The sequence below is a fragment of the Prionailurus viverrinus genome, chromosome D3 (genome assembly GCF_022837055.1).
Source record: "Prionailurus viverrinus isolate Anna chromosome D3, UM_Priviv_1.0, whole genome shotgun sequence".
In the NCBI taxonomy this organism is placed as follows: Eukaryota; Metazoa; Chordata; class Mammalia; order Carnivora; family Felidae; genus Prionailurus; species Prionailurus viverrinus.
This window is the reverse complement of record NC_062572.1, coordinates 205,406-227,251: the sequence shown is the minus strand read 5'-3', so window position 1 is coordinate 227,251 and position 21,846 is coordinate 205,406.

The window sequence follows — 21,846 nt, the reverse complement described above, 5'->3', positions numbered from 1 at the left end:
AGAACAGGCTGAGTTGCCCAGAGCACCTTTGGTCCCTCAGCTGAGCGGCCAGGGCCTTCAACATTGCAGGAATTCCCATGGTGGCCAGCAGAGAGAGCTCGAGCACCACAGACCTGGAGGGGCGGGTTCCTCTGCCTGGGCAGTGATGGCCAGCAGAGGGCGCACCATCGGCTTTTCTGACCCAGGGCACCTCAGAGCAGGAAGGGCTTCTGTTGCTTCCAGAGGATTCAGGGCCTCTGCTCCTGCCTCAGTACAGAGAGCAGAGCTGCCTTTCCAGTGGGTTCTGCCGCCTGCCCCAGGGGAGACCTTGGGAGCTTTGCAGCAACTTGGCATCTCCTGAGTCGCCAGAGAGAAGCTGCCACGTTGTACTGAATGCTAAGGAGGGGGCGCTGGGTGGCTTCTCTGGGCAAGCTGGTTGCTGAGCTGCACAGGCCCTTGCATTTTCTGGGCTGTTCCCGTGTTTTATTCCTCCCCTTCCCGGACAGTATTTGAACGAGACGTATTTTACTAAAGGACTCGTGGATTGCGGGGTCCCACAACATCACCTCATTGATGCAGTCGATGGTTTGTTCCAGATTCAGGCTTGTTTCCGGGAAGAAACCCTGAGAGAAATTCAGAAGAACGGGAGCTGCATTCAGTTAGGACGTGAATACATGAAATGCTTGTCTCAGGACCTCCTAGAAGAATGAGCTGGGACCCACTTTCCGAGTCCTGCGGGAACCAGAGACTGAGGTAAGGGCACAAACTGTCCCCCACATCATACATGCTTTAAAAAAAAATTAATGGTTATTCTTCCAACCTAGTGATTGAAAAGTACAGAAAACCTGGTAGGTCCCTGTTATTAACCTTATGTTATCTTTTAATTTAAATTCCAGTGAGTAAAGCTACAGTGTAATATTGGTTTCATGTGTACAATATAGAGAAACACTTCCACAGGTCACCCGGTGCTCATCCCAGGTGCACTTCTTAATCCCCAGCAGCTGTTTCACTCATTCCCCCACCTCGCTGTGGAAGCCCTCAGTTTGTTTCCTAGTTAAGAGTCTGTTTGTTTGTCACTGTCTCCTCCCCCCACCTTGTTTTGTTTTATTTCCATTTGTTAGTGAAATCATCTGGTATTTGTCTTTCTCTGACAGGCTTATTTCACCCAGCATAACATTCTCTCTCTCCATGCACCTCGTGGCAAATGACAAGATTTCATGTTTTTATGGCTAAATAATATTACATTCCATATACTACATCTCAATTTATTCATCAGCTGATGGATGCTTGGGCAGTTTCCATAATTTGGCGGTTGTAGAAAATGCTTCTGTAAACATTAGTGTGCATGTATCCCTTTGAATAATTATTTTTGTATTCTTTGTGTAAATACCTCGTAGTGAAATAGCTGGATCGTAAGGTAGTTCAATTTCCAGGTTTCTTTTTTTTTTGACGAATCTCCATGATGTTTTCCAGAGTGGCTGCACCAGTTTGCATTCCTACCCACAGTGCAAGAGGGTTCCTCTTTCTCCACATCCTTGGCAACACCTGCTGTTTCATCATTCATTGATTTTAGTCATTGTGACAGATGTCATGTGTTATCTCATTGTACTTTTGAATTGTATTTCCCTGAAGATAAGTATTGTTGAGTATCTTTCCATGTGTCTCTTGGCTATGTGTATGTCTTCCTTGGGAAAATGTCTATTCGTGTCTTCTGCCCATTTTTAATTGGATTTCTCATTTTTTGGGTGCTGCATAACTTTATATATTTTGGACACTAACCCTTTATCAGATGTAGTTTGCAAATATCATTCTCTAGGTGTTTTAGGTTTGTTGATTATTTCCTTGGTGACAGAAGCTTTTTATTTTTACGAAGTCCCATTATTTTTGCTTGTGTTTCCCTTACCTCAGGAGATATATCTACAAAGACGTTTGTACAGGCAATGTCAAATAAGATACTACCCTTGTTATCCTCTGGGATTTTTATGGTTTCAGGTTTCACATATAGGTCTTTATCCATGTTGGATTCATTTTTGTGTATGTTGTAAGAAAGTGGTCCGTTGTTTTTGTTTTGTTTTGCAGGTTGCTGTCCAGTTTTTCCAAAACCATATGTTGAGGAGACTTTTTTTAAGTTTATGTATTTATTGTTGAGAGAGAGAGAGAGTGAGCGAGCATGCAGAAGAGGGGCAGAGAGATATGGAGAGAGAGAATCCCACGCATGCTCTGCACTGCCCTGAGATCATGACCTGAGCTGAATCCACAATCACATGCTTTGGTGAATGAGCGACCCATCTGTCCCAAGACTATCTTTTTTTTTTACATTGGATATTCTTTCCTGCTTTGTTGAGAATTAATTGACCATATAGGTGTGAGTTCATTTCTGGGTTTCCATTCTATTGATCACTGCGTCTGTGTTTTGTTGTTGTTGTTGTTTTGCCAGTACCATACTGTTCTGATCAGTACAGCTTTGTAATATAACCTAAAGTCTGGAATTGTGATGTCTCCAGCTTTGCTTTTCTTCTTCAAGTTTGTTTTGGCTGTTGGGGACTTTTGTCATTCCATACGAATTTTGGGATTATTTGTTCTAGTTCTGTGACAAATGTTTTTATTAGTGTGATAGAGATTTCATTACATGTGTAGATTGTTTTGAGAAGTGTAGACATTTTAACAGTATTTTGTTCTTCCCATCCATGAACATGAAATGTATTTCCTTTTCTTTGTGTCCTCTTCCATTTCTTTCATCAGTGTTTCATAGCCTTTAGAGTACAGGTCTTTCACCTCTTTGGTTAGGTATATTCCTGGTACCTTGAGGTATTTGTGAAGCTGTCAATGGAATTGATCCCTTACTTTCTCTTTCTGTTAATTCTTTATTCATCTATAGAAATGCAATACATTTATGTACCTTGATTTCTGTATATTGTGACTTGTCTAATTCATATATCAATTCTATCATTTTTTAAGGGAACCTTTCATGTTTTTTATAGAACCTATCATGTCAGTTCCAAATAGCGAAAGTACTACTTCTTCCTTGTCGATTTGGATGCCTCTTATTTCTTTTTGTTGTCTGATTGCTGTGGCTAGGGTTTCCCGTACTATGAGGAATAGCAGTGGTGAGAGGGGTCCTCCCTGTCTTGTCCCTGACCTTGGAGGAAAAACTTTCCATTTTCCCCATTGAGGATGAGATTAGCTGTGGGTTTTTCCTAGATGACCTTTATTATGTGCAGGTAGGTTGAGTCTCAATGTACTTTGCTGAGGGTTTTTATCAAGAATGGATGTGACATTTTGTCAAATGCTTTTCCTGCATCTGTGAAAGCATCCTATTGTTCTTATCCTTTCTTCTATTACTGTGGTGCATCATGTTGATTGATCTGTGAATGTGGAACCACCCTTGCAGCCCAGGAATATATCCCACTTGATTATGGTAAATGATTCTATTAATGTATTGTTGACTTTTTTTTTAAATTTTTTTTCAATGTTTATTTATTTTTGGGACAGAGAGAGACAGAGCATGAACGGGGGAGGGGCAGAGAGAGAGGGAGACACAGAATCGGAAACAGGCTCCAGGCTCTGAGCCATCAGCCCAGAGCCCGACGCGGGGCTCGAACTCACGGACCGCGAGATCGTGACCTGGCTGAAGTCGGACGCTTAACCGACTGCGCCACCCAGGCGCCCTAATTAATGTATTGTTGACTTTAATTTGAAGGTATTTAATGAGAATTTCGGCATACACACTCATCAGGCTATTGGTATGCAGTTTTATTTAAAAATTTTTAAACATTTTTAAAGTGTTTTTTTCTTTCCTTGGATAGAGTACATAAAAGTGAGGGAGGGGCAGAGAGGGAGAGAGAGAATCCTGGCCATGCCTCACATTGTCATGGCAGGGTCCAACGTGGGACTCGAACCCATGCACCGCAAGATAATGTCCTAATCTGAAATTAAGAGTTGGACAGTAAACCGACCGAGTCACACAGGTGCCGCTGCAGTTTTAGGTTTTAGTGGAGGCTTCATCTGGTTTTGGAGCAGGGTAATGATGGCCTCATAAGATGAATTTGTAAGTTTTCCTTCTTTTTTATTTTTTGTAATAATTCAAGGAGAATACGTATTACCTCTTCCTTAAATGTATGGTAGAATTCATCAATGAGGCCATCTGGCCCTGAACTCTTGTGTTGGGGGAGATTTTTTTTAAATTACTGATTTGATTGCTTTCTGTTTTCAGATTTTAGATACCTTCCTGTTTCAGTTTTGGTAGTTTGTGTGATTCTAGGAATGTGTCCATTTTTCTCAGAGTGTTCAATTTGTTGCATATAGTTTTTCATAATATTATCTTCTAATTATATTTTTGTGGTGTTGACTGTACTTTCTCCTTTCTTATTTGTGATTTTATTTATTTGAGTCCTTTCTGTCTTCTTTGTGAAAAGTCTGACTAGGAGGTTTTCAAGTTGATTACTTCTTTCAGAGAACCAGCCCTTGGTTTCATTGATTTGGTCTAGTGTCTTTTTGGTTTCTATATTCCTTATTTCTGCCTTAATCTCTATTATTTCCTTCCTTTTGCTGTTCTTTTTCTCATTCCTTTAGTTGTAAGTCAGGATTGTTTGAGATTTTTCTTGCTCTTTAAGGTAGGCTTGTATTGCTATATACTTCCATCATAGACTGCTTTTGCCGCATTCCAAAGGGTTTTACCAGTGTATTTTCATTTTCATTTGTTTCAGTGTATTTTCTCATTGATTTCCTGTTTGACCCATTCATTTAGTAGCATGTTATTTAACCTCCCTTTATTCGTGGCCTTCCTGCGCGCCCCCCCCCCCTTTTTTGTGGTTGACTTCAAGTTTCCTAGTTTGTGGTCAGAAAAGATGCTTGGTTTGATCTCTGTCTTTGGGTACCTCTTGAGGCCTGATTTGTGACCTAGAATGTGATCAATTCTGGAGAATGCCCCATGTGCGCTTGAAAAGAATGTGTACTCTGCCATTTTAGTATGGAGTGTTCGGAATATATCTGTTAAACCCATCTGGTCCTGTGTGTCATTCAAAGTGATTGTTTCCTTGTTGATTTTCTGTTTACAGGTTCTGTCCATTGATGTGAGTGATGTGTTAAAGTCCTCTACTATCGTTATATTATTATAAATGAGTTCCTTTATGGTTGTTGTTAAATGTTTTATATACTTGGTGATCGCATGTTAGGTGCATCAAAATTTACAATCATTGGATATTCTTGTTTAGCTGTCCCCTTTAGTATGAGATAGTGTCCGTCTTCATGCCTTGTTATAGCTTTATTTTATTTTTTTTTAAATTTAAGTCTTAGTTGACATACAGTGCATTCTCAGATTCAGGAGTAGAATTCGGTGATTCATCCCTTACATACAACACCCAGTGCTCATCACAAGTGCTCTCCTTAATACTCGTCTCCCATCTAGCCTAGCACTGACCCATCTCCCTCCACCAACCTTCAGTTTTTTTCTCTAACATTAAGAGACTCATATGGTTTGTTACCACTCTTCTTTTTTCCTGCCCCCTTCCCATGTTTTCATCTGTTTTGTTTCTTCAATTCCACATGAGTGAAATCATATATTTGTCTTTCTCTGATTGACATATTCCACTTAGCACAATACATTCTAGCTCCTTCCACATCATTGCAAATGGCAAGATTTCATTCTTCTTGAAGCTGAGTTATATTTCATTGTATATGCGTATGTATATATATATATGGACATACACATATGTACATATGTACATGTGCGTATACATACGTACACACACACACACACACACACACACACCACAACTTCTTCATCAGTTGATGGATACTTGGGCTTTCCCCATAGTTTGGCTACTGTTGATAATGCTGCTATAAATATTGGGTGCATGCAATGTCACTATTAGGTATTTACCAAAAGGGTACCAAAATAAAGTCTCGGTTTTAAAGTTTATTTTGCCTGATATAAGTATTGCTACTGGCTTTCTTTTGACATTATTGGCATGATAAATGTTTCTTCATTCCCTCACTTTAAATCTGCAGGTGACTTAAGTCCAAATAAGGCTTTGTAGGCAGCATCTAGATAGGTCTTCTTTTTGTTTGTTTGTTTGTTTTGTTTTGTTTTGTTTGCTTGTTTGTCCATTCTGACACCCTATCCAATGTCTTCTGATTGGAGCATTTTGCACCAGCATTGCAAAAGGGTTCTCTTTCCCTGAATCCTTGCCAACACCTGCCGTTTCCTGAGATGTTAACTTTAGCCATTCTGATAGGTGTTAGGGAATATCTCATTGTGGTTTCGATTTGTATTTCAGTGATGACGAGTGAGATTGAGCATCTTTTCATGTGTGACCAATCTGGATGTCATCTTTCTTAAAGTGTCTCTTTATGTCTTTTGCCCATTTCTTCACTGGGTTATTTGGTTTTTGGGTGTTGAGTGTGATAAGTTCTTTATAGATTTTGGATACTAACCCTTTATCTGATATGTCACCTGCAAATATCTTCTCCCATTCAATTCAGTTGCCTTTTAGTTTTGCTGATTGTGTCCTCTGCTGTGCAGAAGCTTTTTACTTGAGGGCCGAATAGTTCATTTTGGTTTTTATTGCCCTTTCTTCTGGAGACATGACAAGCAAGAAGTTGCTGTGGCCAGGATCAAGGAGGTAGATTGCCTGTTTTCTTCTCTAGGATTTTGATGGTTCCTGTCTTACATTTATATCTTTCATCCATTTTGAAATGTGTGTGTGTGAGCATGTGTGTGTGTGTGTGTGTGTGTGTGTGTGTGTGTGTGTGTGTGGTTTAAGAAGAGTGTCCAGGTTCATTTTTCTCACCGTCCAGTTTTCCCAGTGCCATTTTCTGAAGAGACTCTTTTTTTCCATTGGATATTCTTTCCTGTGTTGTCAAAGATTACTCGGCCATATGTTTGAGGGTCCATTTATGGGTTCCCTATTTCATTCCATTGATGTCTGTGTCCGTTTATGTGCCTGTACCATACTGTCTTGATGATTGCGGTTTTCTAATACACCATAAAGTCCAGAATTGTAATGTCTCCAGCTTTGTTTTCTTTTTCAACATGACTTTGTCTATTTGGGGTCTTTTCTGGCTCCTTACAAATTTTAGGGTTGTTTGTTCTAGCTCTGTGAAGAATGCTGGTGTTATTTTGATAGGGATTGCATTGAATGTGTCGATTGCTTTGGGTAGTATTGACATTTTAGCAATATTTGTTCTTCTAATCCATGAGCATGGAATGCTTTTCCATTTCTTTGTGTTTCTTCAATTTCTTTCATAGACGTTGTATGGTTTGTTCCTTTATTTTTTTAATGTGTGTGGTTTTTTTTTTTTTTTTTTGAGAGAGAGAGAGAGAGAAAGAGCGCATGAGCAGGGGAGGGGCAGAAAGAGAGAGAGAGGGAGATACAGACTCTGAAACAGGCTCCAGGGTCCAAGCTGTCAGTGCAGAGCCCATCGTGGGACTTGAACCCACAAATGCGGGATCATGACCTGAGCTGAAGTCAGCGCTTAACTGACTGAGCCACCCAGGAGCCCCTCTATTGTTTTAAGTGTACTGATCTTTTACCTCTTTGGTTAGGTTTATCCCTGGGTATTTTATGGTTTTCAGTGCAGTTGTAAAGTACATCAGAAATCCTTGATTTCTCTCTGCTGATTCATTATTGGTGTATAGAAATGCAATCAACTTCTGTATATTGATTTTATATCCTGATACTTTCCTGAATTCCTGTATCAGTCCTAGCAGTTTTTTGGTGGAGTCTTTTGGATTTTCCATGGAAAGTATCATGTCTGCGAAGAGGGAAAGTTTGACCCCTCCTTGCCAATTTGGACACCTTGTGTTTCTTTTTGTTGTCTGATTGCTGAGGCTAGGACTTCCAACAGTTTGTTGAATAACAGTGGTGAGAGTGGACATCCAGTCATGTTCCTGACCAGAGGGGGAAAGCTCTCAGTTTTTCCTCATTGAAGATGATATTAGCTGTGGAACTTTCTATCTGCACATACTGATATTGAGGCAAAATCCTTCTATCCCTCCTTTCATGAGGGTTTTTTTTTCATCAAGAAAGGATGCTGCATTTTGTCAAATGCTTTTTCTGCATCTATTGAGAGGATCATGTGGTTGTTATCCTTTCTTTTATCATTGTGATGTATCGCATCAGTTGATTTGCAGATATTGAATCGGTTGTGCATCCCAGGAATAAATCCAATTCATGTGGTGAATAATTATTATTATGTATTGTTGGATCCCATTTGCTAATTTTTGTTGAGAATTTTTGCACCCAGGTTCACCAGGGAAATTGGTCTGTAGTTTTCATTTTTAGTGGGGTCTTTGTCCAGTTTGGACTCAAGGCCATGCTGGCCTCATAGAATGAGTTTGGAAGTGTTCCTTCCATATCTCTGGCCATGACTTTATCTTGCTCTTTCATTTGGGATGCATTCCTCTTCTCTTGGCGTTTTGGCTGAGTATTTGCCTTCTCTGGGTTACAAAAGCTCATTATGTTACCTGCCTGTGAGATGAATGGGTTTATGAAGAGGAGGTCATCTAGTGACCAGGACCTGGCACACCAGGGAGTGTCTGTGGTGTGTGTTGCATGCACTGTTTTGTGTTATGGCTGCACTATCCTTCAGGCCAGTTGTATGGACAATGTATGGTCCTTGGCCAGAATGTGCTGAGTTTTGTCTAGGTCAGCTCCGATCTGCTTCTTGAATGAGACTTGAAACGACTGCCACTCGAAGTGAAGCTCTGCAGAACTGTCCGGTCAAGAGAGGTGGTCATGGGCTTCCGCTGGTCTTCTGGGGAAGGGGACACCTCCATTGGGACTGAGACAAGCCTGATTGACCTAGAAGGGCAGTCTCGCCAGAGCACAGGATGGTGGGGTTTGTGTAAGCAGCTTAGGCAGCCAGTGTGGAGATGACCTTGTTTCCGGCAGATGGCTCTGTGTTTATGCTGTGGGGAAGAGGAGGAAAATGGCGCCACCCAGCTCCTCTGTCCTAGCTCCTTTGTCCCTTCGTTGTGAACACTGCCTCTCAGGGATGCTGTCCGTGATGAGTGTATAATCTCCCCACTGTGTGCACCAGGCGATGCACAGGTCACTGTTTCCATGCCATCTGCCTGCAAGTAGTTTGCTGCCTTCTCTCAAGGATTAGGCCACTGCCCTCATGGCTGTATCCCAGCCAGGTCTGCTAAATTTTGAAACTCCACATTCTCGGGGTACCTGGATGGCTTGGTTAAGTGTCTGACTCTTGATCCTGGCTCAGATCATGACCTCATGGTCGTGGGATTCTCTCTCTCCCTCTATTCCTGCCCTTCCCTTGTATGTGCTCTCTTTCTGTCTCTCTGAAAATAAATAAACTTAAAACAAATTTAGTGGCATGGAATACCTTATTTAGGCAAGATTGCCTCATTGAGGGGAATGGCAGGGATCTATCAGTTAAATTTCCAGCACTGACTAGGAAATTCTTGGCTGACTGGTTAAAGATTACATTCCTGCAGGAATGAAATTAGGTTTAGTGACATGGGGCCTTTATGTAAGTAACTCCATGATGGTCCTGTGGGTTTTCTTAACATTCGAAACCCAAATTTTTACACATCCATTTTTTATTAAAAATATAGCCCTAGGGGCGCCTGGGTGGCGCAGTCGGTTAAGCGTCCGACTTCAGCCAGGTCATGATCTCGCGGTCTGTGAGTTCGAGACCCGCGTCAGGCTCTGGGCTGATGGCTCGGAGCCTGGAGCCTGTTTCCGATTCTGTGTCTCCCTCTCTCTCTGCCCCTCCCCCGTTCATGCTCTGTCTCTCTCTGTCCCAAAAATAAATAAAAATGTTGAAAAAAAATTAAAAAAAATATATAGCCCTAAATAATATGTTAGCCATCTACTGCTGTCCCAATGATCATATCCTGTGAAACTGTGACCATCTCCTAATCATAGATGAAGATCAACTCTGTGGCTCTAAGATCTTTGTGACTCTAAGCTACTTTGATCTATATTACTAAGGTCTTTGTGAGTCTATGTTACTGCTGGCCTTTTGAAATCTTTGACCCAGGAACCCCCAGCCAGGTTGCTGAGCCATCACTTAGGCACAGAAGCACCCTTTCCAAGTCACCTCTTCCTAAAACGTTGTCTTTCCCTCTTGTACTTCTGGGTCTTACCCTTTTGCAGATCACATGCTGTGATGGACATCCCCTCATGCAAACCTGTCAAAGTGGACCAGAGAAGGCTGCTTGCCTGTGACTGCCACTTCATGGTCACATATTTTCCTTCTGAAACTCCTTGAACACCCTATCGTTCTTCCAGCCTTTGAATATCTCTTTGATTTGGAAATATTTCATTCTCTTGATTTCCTGCTAAAAATATGCGTGAAAATATTAAAGCAAGGATTCTTTACAATAAGTGAGCCAGTCACTATGATCCATCTGTCCGTGTGTACATTTTTTTTTTTGACAACGTTCAGGCATGATGTGAAGTACATTCTGTAAAATCTGAGTATCATTCATTATCTAGGATGACCACCTTTATGGAAAGCCGTTCAATGACATGCTCGTTCAAGATCAGAAAAACACTTAATTTACATACCACATAATACAGTGGTATATACATATGTTATTATCTTAAAATATGTAAAATAGATGTTTCTATGAATTGTATATCACACATTCAGTTTTCTGCACCATGAATTCTATTATTTAAATTAAATAATATTAAGAACAACAAGAATAGGTACATGTCCATCACTAGTAACTAATACTAGAACTAGTCATAAAATATTATGTGTTGAAAACATAAAACCATGATTACTAATAATCTTTTCATTTGTTATAGGCTTCTAGTTACCAAAAAAATTGGGAAGATAGTACTGACTCTCCACATACATCAGACTGTTTTCTGACTGTTGATGTCCTATGAGTTGATACCTGTTCACAATCAATATCCTGAAGAGATATGGTAGTATTAACTAAAGTTTATATTTGTATTCAGATTGCTTCGGTTTTAACCTCTTCTGTCCCAGACTCATCCCAGCTGGCACATTACAGTCATCCTGTCTCCTTAGGCTCCACTTGGCCATGACGATTTTTAAATTTTTCCATATTTTTCATAATCTGGAAAGTTTTGAGTGTAAGTTTGTAGAATGTATTTTGTAGAATGATCCTTGGTTGGGATATGTCTAAGGTTTGTTCAGATGCTTAGGCCAGAGTTACTGTGTTTTGGAGCAGAAGATCCAGAGGCATAATGCCATCCATAATTATCACTTCACATAAAGGTTGTTCACTCTGAAGATTGGGGTCTTTTGTGGTTCTGTACAAATTTTAGGACTGTTCTAGTTCTATGAAAAATGTTGTTGCTGTTTTGATGGCAATTGCATTAATTGTGCCAATTGCTTTGGGAAGTATAGACATTTTCATGAAATTTGTACTTCCGATCCATGAATATGGAATATCCTTCCATTTCTTTGTGTCATCTTGTATTTCTTTCATCACTATTTTATAGTTTTCAGAGTATAGGTCGCTCACCACTTTGGTTAGATTTATTCATAGATATCTTATTATTTGGTGTACAACTGTAAATGCGACTTTCTTAATTTCTCTTTCTACTGCTTCATTATTGTTGTCTAGAAATGCAACAGATTTCTGTACAATGATTTTGTTTCCTGTGACATTGCTGAATTCATTGATCAGTTCTAGCAGTTATTGGGTGGACTCTTTAGGGTTTTCTATATATAGTGTCATGTAATCTGCAAAGTGTGAAGGTTTCACTTCTTCCAGATTTAGATTTGTTTTAATTTAATTTAATTAAATTTAAATTTAAATTTAATTTAATTTACTTTTACTTTACTTTACTTTGTTTTGTTTCATTTCTTTTCGTTTCGTTTATCTGTTGGCTGTGGCTTGGACTTCCAGTACTATGTTTATTAAAAGTGGCAGGGTAAACATCCTTGTCTTCTTCCTGACCTTATAGGAAGAGCTCTCAGATTTTCTCCATTAAGGTTGATTATAGTTGCGGGGTTTTCATATAAAACATTTATTACATTGATGTATGTTCCCTGTAAACCTACTTTAGGGGGTTATAATCATGAATGGATGTTGTACTATGTCAAATGCTTTTTCTTCATGTATTGAGATGACTTATGGTTCTTTTCTTTTAATGTTCATTAATATTGAGAGACAGAGCAGGAGCAGGGGAGGGGCAGAGAGAGAGTGGGAGACACAGAGTTCGATGGAGGCTCTTGGTTCTGAGCTTTCAGCACAGAGTCCGATGTGGGACTTGAACTTACGAATCATGGGGTCATGACCTGAGCTGATGTCGGACTGCTAAAGGATTGAGCCACCCAGGTGCCCCGATCATATGGTTCTTATCCTTTCTCCTGTTGATATATTGTATCACATTGATTGATTTGAGAATAATGAACCACCCTTGCAGCTTGGGAATAAATCCCACTTAATTGTGGGATATATTTACAGTTGTTATAGCTTCTTTTTGGATTGTACCCTTTACTGGTATATAGTGTCCTCCTCTGTCTCTTGTTATGTACTTTTTTTTAAGTCTATTTTTTCTGATACAAGTATTGCTACTCCAGCTTTTGTTTTTTCATCCGTTCTTACACCCTACGTCTCTAGATTGGAGCATTCATTCCATTTACCTTCAAAGAAATGATTGATATGTATGTATGTATTGCCATTTTTTTTTACCTGTTTTCTTGTGGTTTATAATGATTTTCTCCAATCCTTTCTTGTCTGTCTTTCATGTTTTGCTTATTTTCTTTAGTGATGTATTTTAATTTCTTTATCTTTATTCCTAGCATATTTGTGACTGGTTTTTGATATATGGTTACTGCTGGGTGTTTATATAACCTCTTCTGCATTTAGCAGTTTGTATTAAGCTGATGGTCATTTACCTTTGCACCCGTTATTGCACCCATTATTTTCTCCTCGCTAGGTTTTTGGTAGATGTTATTATATTTCAAATCCATTTCTCTGAGTTCCTTAACTGATTTTTTACAGAAATATTCATGTTTTACTTTATTTGTGTCTTTTACCTCTATACTGTCACTTTTGGTCTTTCCTTTCCACTCAGAGTTCCTCTTAATATTTCTTGCAGGACTGGTTTAGTGGTACAAACACCTTTAGTTTTTGTTTGGGAAAGTCTGTGTCTCCTTCCATTCTGAATGATAGCCTTGCTGGATAGAGTATTCTTGGCTGCTGATTTTTCCATTCAGTACTTTGAATATGTGATGTCACTCGCTTCTGGCTTGCCAAGTTTCTGTTCAGAAATCTGGTAGCTAGCCTTATGGGTCTTCCCTTCTAAGTGAGGGTCTCTTTGTGTTGCTGCATTTAAGAGTTTTTCTTTATTGTCACTGTAATTTGCAAGTTTGCTTACAATATGTCTGGGTGTTGGCCTGATTTTGTTGATTTTGATGTGAATTCTCTAGTCTCCCACATGTGGATGTTTGCTTCCCTCCCCCAACTAGGGAAGTTTTCAGCTATTGTTTCCACAAATACATTTTCTGCCCCCTTTTCTCTTTCTTCTGGGACTCCTACAATATGAATATTATTATGTTTGCTGTAGTCACTGAGTTCACTTAGTCTCATCTCATGTTGCAGAATTCTGTTTTTTCTTTTTGGTTCAGGGTGATTAATTTCCATTACTCAGTCTCCGAGGTCACTGGTTTGTTGGTTTGCTTCTTCCATCCCTCTGTTCGTTCTAGCAAGCCTGTTTCTCCTTTATTGTGTCCTCAATGTCTACTGTATTATTTCTTATCTCTAGTCAGGGGTCTCACTCTTCTACTCATTTCACAACTCTAATGAGTATCCTTATGATCATTGCTTTAAATTCTGTATCAGGTATGTTACTTATATCTCTTTGGCTTAGATCTCTGGCTATGGCTCTGACTAGGACTTCATTGTGGAAAAACATCTCTGTGTGTCCATTTTGTCTGTCTCTCTGGCTCTATTTCTCTGTGTTAAGAAAGTCGTCTGTGCCTTCTGCTCTTGAAACTAATAACGTTATGAAGAAGAGGTCCTAGGGGCCTCAGTAGTGAATGTCTCCATTTATAGGAACTGGGCCTTCAGGAGGATATCGTATGGGTATTGCTCACTTCCTGCTGTTGTGTCTGGGTTACTTTTCCTTTCAGTGCAGGTGTCTGCACTGATTGCGTGCCTGTTGTGGGCTGTGCTTGCTCTCAGTGGTGTTAGTGGGACCCAGGCAGGCCAGCTGTGGGGTGTTATGCCCGCTGGGTAACTTGGGAGCAGGGCAGGAGTGTTAGCAAAATTGCACAGGGCTACTAGTCCTATGCTAGATTTCCTGATGACCTTTGGTGGTTGGGGGCTGTGGACCAGCGGTGGAAGCTAGGGGCTTGAGGATATGCACAGAGCATGTCTGTGCTTGGGGACATGTGGCTGGGTGAGACAGATGAGGGTGCCTGGATGTGCACAGCTGGGTGAGGTGCAGATGTACACAGCATGCTGTGGCAGCTATGCATGCAGCTTGTTGGGCAGTGTGCCCTTGTGGTTTTAAGAATGTTTGCCCTGAGACCAGCAGGCTTGGTGTCATGAGTCCCCCAGTGAACCCTTGGGACTGGTGCACTGCTAACGGGTTAGGTAGCAAGTGTCTGTGGAGCCTCACCCTCTTGTGGGTGCTTCTATGCTTATTCTGGGAGGCTGGGGGAGAAGAATGGTGTCTGTGAGCTCCCTCATTGTTGGAGAAGTCCTCCGCACACTCAGGAATCAGCATGAGTATATCTGTCTCCTGTTGCCTCCACATTGTGTAAAATGCCATGTTTACATTGTCTCTCTACACAGGCTGGGACCTGGCTATCACTCATCCTCCTGGATCACCCAGTGCTGGGTCAGCTGACCTCCAAAGCTCCAGGATCTAAACTCAAGGGAATTCAGTCCCTCTAGGTTTTAATGCCAAATGTTATAGAGATTAGTCTTCCCTGTCTCGGCTCCCTGGCATGAGGGCTCACTTTCTCTGCCAATTCTGCAGGCAGCCAGCCTCCACCTTTCTGACCTTCCTAACCTTTCTGATGCAGCTTCTCTCTATTTAGGTGTCGAGTTTGTTCTGCCAGTCTTTGGATCGCTCTCTGGTTCACGGACTTGGATGTGGATATTATGTCATTGAAAACACGGGACAGGGTGAGCTCAGGGTCCTCTTACTCTGCTATTAATAATTTTTTAAATGTCTTGTTCTTTTGGATTGTTGAGACATGGGCAGACAGACTCATATCACACATGCACTTCAGGATTAGAAAGGAACTTTACCACATTTGCTTCTATTATTTTATGTTTTGAAACTCTCTTTAATGAGGCATAATTACATATAACAAATAGCCTCAAGTTAAAGAGTATAATTTGATGAGACATGAGGGTACAGGACCATGGGTACAGCACCATGAAATGATATGGTTTCTCCCTAAACCTTCCATCACGATCCCTTTGTGTCTAAATCTAATGTTACTTTTGAAGTAAGGACTACTTTTTTTTTCACGTTTTCAGATATTGCCCAGGTGTCTGAAACCCTGCATTGGGGTATCTTCTTTTCCAATACTCTATATTCCCATAAGTATTACATTCGGTCTACCTTTGGACTTTTGCTTCTATTGTATCTCTATGTATGTCCACATACTTTTGTTGTACTACTTTAATGATGAGGTCCTCATCATCACTTTAATTTTCACTAAATGGTATGAGCTGCAGTTCCACTTATGACAGAATTCACAGGCTTCCTGTGTTAGGTATTCAAAAGCAAGGCAGATATCCTGAGTACTTGAGCTGAGAATGTCACTCTGTCTTTTTGCCAGCCATCTTCCCTTCCCTGGGAGACAAGAATCTCCTTTTGTTCACACAGAAATGTGGGTGAGTCAGTAGAAAACATTCCCTTCTCTCCTCTTCCCTTTATCTCTCAAACTCCTCGTCGCTACCTTCTGCCTTTCCCTTTCTCTGACTCAATCCCCCAGGCCCACTGTTCCTCTCTAGCCATGATCAGGGCATCCTCCAGCTTCTGGCCTCTGCCCTGTCCATCCCTCAGTGAGAAATCTGGAGGAGGATTATGCAGTTCACAGGATTGATCAAGAAATATGTGATCCTCAGAGCCCTCCTGCACAAGGTTTCTGTCTGTGGAGACATGGCACCCTGGGTGAGAATCTGACTCCATGTGTGGCCTCCTCACTCATCTCCCACAGTCACTGCTGGTCCCTGATCCTTACCCACCATTAGAAATCAGCCATATGCTAGGGTCAGGTACCTGTCTATCTTACCCCAAGTACCAGGAGACAGTGAATATTTCTAAAATAAATGAGCACAAGCATCCCATGCATCTAGATATAGGAAGTTACCATCACCCAGAAAACTCTCTCGGTCTCCTCTGCAAAAAGGGCAATCTTGCTACTATCCTCCATCATGTCACTTTCTGCTAGTTACCTGTATGTACAGGAACCGCACTGTGTGCATTCTATGGGGGGGTGGTGAGAGTAGGTCCTCCTAGAAGCAGACACTGAAACAGAGACATAACAGTGAAAGTAGTGTTAAGGGATACCAAGAAGGACAAAGTGGAGAGCACAGGGTGGGCAGAGAAAGCATGCAGGCAGATCTGACACATTTTTAAGATATACAATCACCATACTCTGTCACCTCACACAGTCCTCTTCAAATTTCAAAATAGTTGTATAAGGCAGTGAGATATACGAGATTTGGGGTTATTTCCCTATGGTCTTATGTTTTCCTACACGCATTCCCTCTTCAGTGGTTAATCTGTGGCCTCATATGAACAGTTTAGTGTGTGGATGCATCTGCAAGTCTATATGTAATGTAATATGATTGTCTTCATATCTCAGATGTAGAACTCTGATATACACATTCTCGTAATTATCTTTTTCTTTCTTTGTCTGGTAGTGCCTGAATTTTAATAGAATAAGCGTGTCTTTGTCTTATTGTTTGAAGTGGCGATTCCCAGTCCCTGGGCTGAGGTGTTAACAGTTTTAGTTTAATGAACTTCTGTGACCATCTTTTTTTGATGATCATTTGTGTGGAGATATCTTAATTGAAACTGTGAGAATGGTGAGTGGATATTTCCCAGACATTTTGCAGATGCATTCTGTATTCAATGTCTTCTTTTCATTATGTCCTTAGAAACAAATATTACCCCTCTTTCACAGATAACACAGCTCAGGCTCTGTGTAGGTCCCACTGAGAATTGGTATTCTGGCTGAGACCGCAGGAACACAGGAAAATCCTTGGGATATTGTGAGAGAAGTTTAAGGAGACAGATGCAAAGCTGTAGTCAGGTTATGTCAGGGGTCCAGCAGGGGTGGCATCTGGCCAGCCCTGAATTCTAGGTTGACCGAGCCTGAAGCCCAAAGCAGGCACTCAGCTGATCTAGATCCTGTCTTCAGTTTTAGTCTCACTGAGGGATAAGAACTTAGGCAGACAAGCATTTCCTTAAGACCAAGTTAAATTTCCTATATATCCAGGGCATTTTTTTCACCCATAAATATCCAGAACCTTCAGAAAACGCAGGGAGACAGCAACCCTTTTAGATGATCACCTAGGTGCACTTTGGCAAATATGACATTTCAGAGAGGAACCCTGAATTGTGCACTGGGAATGATCCCACATAGCAGTTCCGTGTGGAACTCATGCTCCCTTCTCAGGCTGTGGTCAGGAATGGGCTGCAACTGCATCTCACTGACCCCAGCACCCTCCCCTCTGCACCTCCTCAAACCCTGCTTATTATCCTCGAATTCCCTTCTATTCCTGTGTGATTCAAGTTTCCCCCACTCCTTCACTGGTGTTTCCATTATGGTGACCACAAGGTCTGTGTCATATAATGCATGTGCCCCATTTCACATAGGACACCTGAGGCACCTACACTTAGGGGTGCATCTCATCCTTCACAGAACTCAAAACATCGTGTCTCTAAAATATGCACCAGTACTCCTGATATATCTGCCTTTGTGTAAAAATCCTCTTTCTTTTTGACAAGAGAAACCTGCAGCTGACCTAATTACAGGAAAATGACATTGTCCATGTACATATGTCCTGAGAAACTTGAGATATGTTACACTGTCCTCAGGCAGTTTTTCAGGTGAATTGCCATGCCCTCACAACCATCTCTACATTTTTCACAACAAGTCTTTAACGAAGCAGATTAATATGCTTTATAAGTCCCTTTTCCAGTTCTAGTCATCTTACCAAATGGTGGAAGTGGAGAAGGGGAGGTGGGTCATAGCTCATGATTGGTGATGAAGGACGGTCCATGAGGTTGGGTTAGGGTTAGGGGTTAGGGTTAGCGGTTAGGGTTACGGTAGGTAATAGGGATTATGTTTCGGGGTTAGCATTAGGGGTCAGGGTCAGGGATAGAGGGTTATGGTCAGGGTTAGAAGATCATTGTCAGGGTCAGCATCAGGTGTTAAGTGTTAGGGTTTAGGGTTTGGTGTTAGGGGTTAGGATTTAGGTGTTAGTGGTTGGGGTTAGTGTTTAGGGTTAGGATGAGGGTAAGGGTGTAGAGTTGGGTTAGGGTGTAGGGTTTAGGGTTCATGGTTAGTGTATAGGGTTTAACGTTAAGGTTAGGGATGTGGTTAGGGTTGGGATTAGGGTTAGGGATAGGTTAATGGTTAGGTGTTAGGGTGAGGGTTTCGGGATATAGGTTAAAGGTTAGGGTTAGGAGATTGGGGTTAATGTTCAGGTAGGGGTTAGGGGTTTATGGATTAGGGTTAGGTTAGGGTTAGAGTTAGTTTGGAGGCTCCAGGCCCTCAATCCACCGCAGTGGATTTGTTTCCCCAAAAGTCTGAGTGGAGAATGTAGAGAGTATGCGGGAAAGGATTAGTCTTGGGTCCCAAGGCCAGACAAATGTATGGGCCACACTTGGGGTAGGCCTAAGGAATCCTCTGTTGCAGGTGTAGTCACGCTTTGGAAATGATATTGTGATATTCCAAGTTCCATGCCGTGAATTTCTGCACTGATACAAGACCCGGCGTGCAGGCCGTTTTCTGACGTTGCAATTCGGTTGTCATGTGGAGAAGGCCTTAAGAAGTTACAAGTTTCAGTCCAGGGAGGTAACCAAGGCTGAAGCGACTGCAGATTCGTGATCTCCGTTGAGGGCTGAAGAGAGGGTCCATGCAAAACATGGTTCAGGGGGAGCGATAGGATTCAAGATAGGTTTAGGGTTATATTCAGGGTTCTGTTTAGGGTTAGGGTTAGGGATAGGACCCAGGAGATTCCAGGTACTGGGCAGTTCTCTCCCCGAAGGGCTGACTTGAGGGCCCAAGGGAGGGTGCTGGTCAGGATCAGTCTTTGGCTGACAAGGCCACACAACTCGAAGGGCCCCTGGACGGGGTGGCCTCAGGAATCCTCTCGGGCAGCGGCAGCCGGGGCTGGAAACGACATGGTGAGCTTCCAGGTTCCATGCCGAGTGAGCCTGCACCACTTCTGAACCCCAGGTGCGTGGTGTTGTCATACTTTGGTATTGGGTCCCCATGGGGAGAGAGCCTTAGCTAGGGTTAGGGTTCGTTCCAGGGACGTCACCAGGGCCGAAGGACTCCGGTCTCATGATATCCCTCGAGGGGAGAAGTGAGGGCCCATGAGACGGGGCGGCTTAAGTGTAGGGTTAGGGTTCGATGCTGGCTTAGGTTTCGGTGGAGAGTCCCGATTCGGGGTAGGGTTAGGGTTAGGGTTAGGTACCAGGAGGCTCCAGGCGTCGAACACACAGCAGGGCAGTGGTCTCCCTGAAGGGCTGAGTTGAGTGCAAAAGGGAGGGTGCTGGTCAGGATCTGTCTTTGGCTGCCAAGGCCGCACACGTCAATGGGCCCCTGGTCAGCGAGGCCTCAGGAATCCTCTCAGGCACCTGCAGCCGGGCCTGGGAAACGACATGGTGAGGTTCCAGGTTCCTTGATGAGTGAGCCTATACTGCTTCTGGAAACCAGGTGCGTGGTTTTGTCAGACATTCATATTGGGTCCCATGGGGAGAGAGCCTTAGCTAGGGTTAGGGTTCGGTCCAGGGACGTCGCCAGAGCTTAAAGACTCCAGTCTTGTGATGTCCCGCAAGGGCTGAAATGAGGGCCCATGCAACGTGGCAGCTCAAGTGTAGGGTTAGGGTTTGAGGCTGGCTTTGGTTTTGGTGGAGGTACCCGTTTTGTGTAGGGTTAGGGTTGGGTCCTATGAGGCTCCAGGCTCTGAATCTACAGCAAGACAGAGGTCTCCCCGAAGGGCTGAGTTGAGGGCAAAAGGGAGGGTGCCGGTCATGATAAGTCTGTGGCTGCCAAGGCCACACACTTCGATGGGCCTGTGGTTGGGGAGGCCTCAGGAATCCTCACGGCAGCTGCAGCCGGGCATGCGAAATGACATGGTGAGCTTCCAGGTTCCATGCCGAGTGAGCCTGCACCGCGTCTGGACCACAGGTGGGTGGTGTTGTCAGACTTTGGTATTGGGTCCCCATGGGGAGAGAGCCTTAACTAGGGTTAGGGTTAAGTCCAGGGACATCGCCAGGGACGAAGCAACTCGGGTCTCGTGATCTCCCTTGAGGGCTGAAGTCAGGGCCCATGCGATGGTGCAGCTCAAATGTAGGCTTAGTGTTCGAGGCCCACTTAGGTTTTGGTGGAGTGTCCTGTTTCGGGGTAGGGTTAGGGTTAGGGTTATGTCCCAGGAGGCTCCAGGCACTGAACCCACAGCAGGGCAGTGGTATCCCTGAAGGGATGAGTTGAGGGCACAAGGGATGGTGCCGGTCAGGATCAGTCTTTGGCTGCCAAAGCCACACACGTCGATGGGCCCCTGGTCGGGGAGTCCTCAGGAATCCACTTGGGCAGCTGCAGCCATGCCTGGGAAAGACATGTTGAGCTTCCAGTTACCTTGCCGAGTCTGTCTGCAGCTCTTCTTGACCCCAGGCGCGTGGTGTTTTCAGACTTTAGTATTGGGTCCCCATGGGGAGAGAGCTTTAGCTAGGGTTAGATTTCTGTCCAGAGACGTCACCAGGGCCGAAGTGACTCTGGTCTCGTGATCTCCTTCGAGAGCTGAAGTGAGGGCCCATGCGATGGGGCCGCTCATGTGTAAGGTTAGGGTGTGAGGCCGGCTTCAGTTTCAGTGGAGGGTCCCGGTTTGGGGTAGGTGAGTGTTAGGGTTAGCTCCCAGGAGGGTCCAGGCGCCGAACCCACAGCAGGGCAGTGGTCTCCCCCTAAGGCTTAGTTGAAGGCACAAGGGAGGGTGCCGGTCAGGGCCAGTCTTTGGCTGCCAAGGCCACACAGGTCGACGGTCCCCTGGTCGGGGAGGGGTCAGGAATCCTCTCAGGCAGCTTCAGCCGGGCCTGGAAAATGACATGGTGAACTTCCAGGTTCCATGCCGAGTGAGCCTGCACTGCTTCTGGACCCAAGGTTCGTGGTATTTTCAGACTTTGCTATTGGGTCCGCATGGGGAGAGAGGCTTAACTAGGGTTAGTGTTCGGTCCAGGGACGTTGCCAGGGCTGAAGTGACTCTGGTCTCATGATCTCCCTCATGGGCTGAAGTGAGGGCCCATGCGATGGGGCAGCTCAAGTGTAGAATTAGTGTTCCAGGCCGGCTTCGTTTTCGGTGGAAGGTCCTGGTTTGGGGTAGGGTTAGGGTTAGGGTTAGGTTCCAGGAGGCTCCAGACGCCGAACCCACAGCAGGGCACTGGTCTCCCCGAAGGGCTGAGTTGAGGGCACAAGGGAGGCTGCTGGTCAGGATCAGTCTTTGGCTGCCAGGCCACACACGTCGATGGGCCCCCGTTCCGGGAGGCCTCAGGAATCCTCTTGTGCAGCTGTAGCGGGCCTGGGAAATGACATTGTGAGCTTCCAGGTTCCATGCTGAGTGAACCTGCACCGCTTTTGGACTCCAGGCGCGTGGTGTTGTCAGACTTTGCTATTGGGTCCCCATGGGGAGAGATCCTTTGCTAGGGTTAGTGTTCA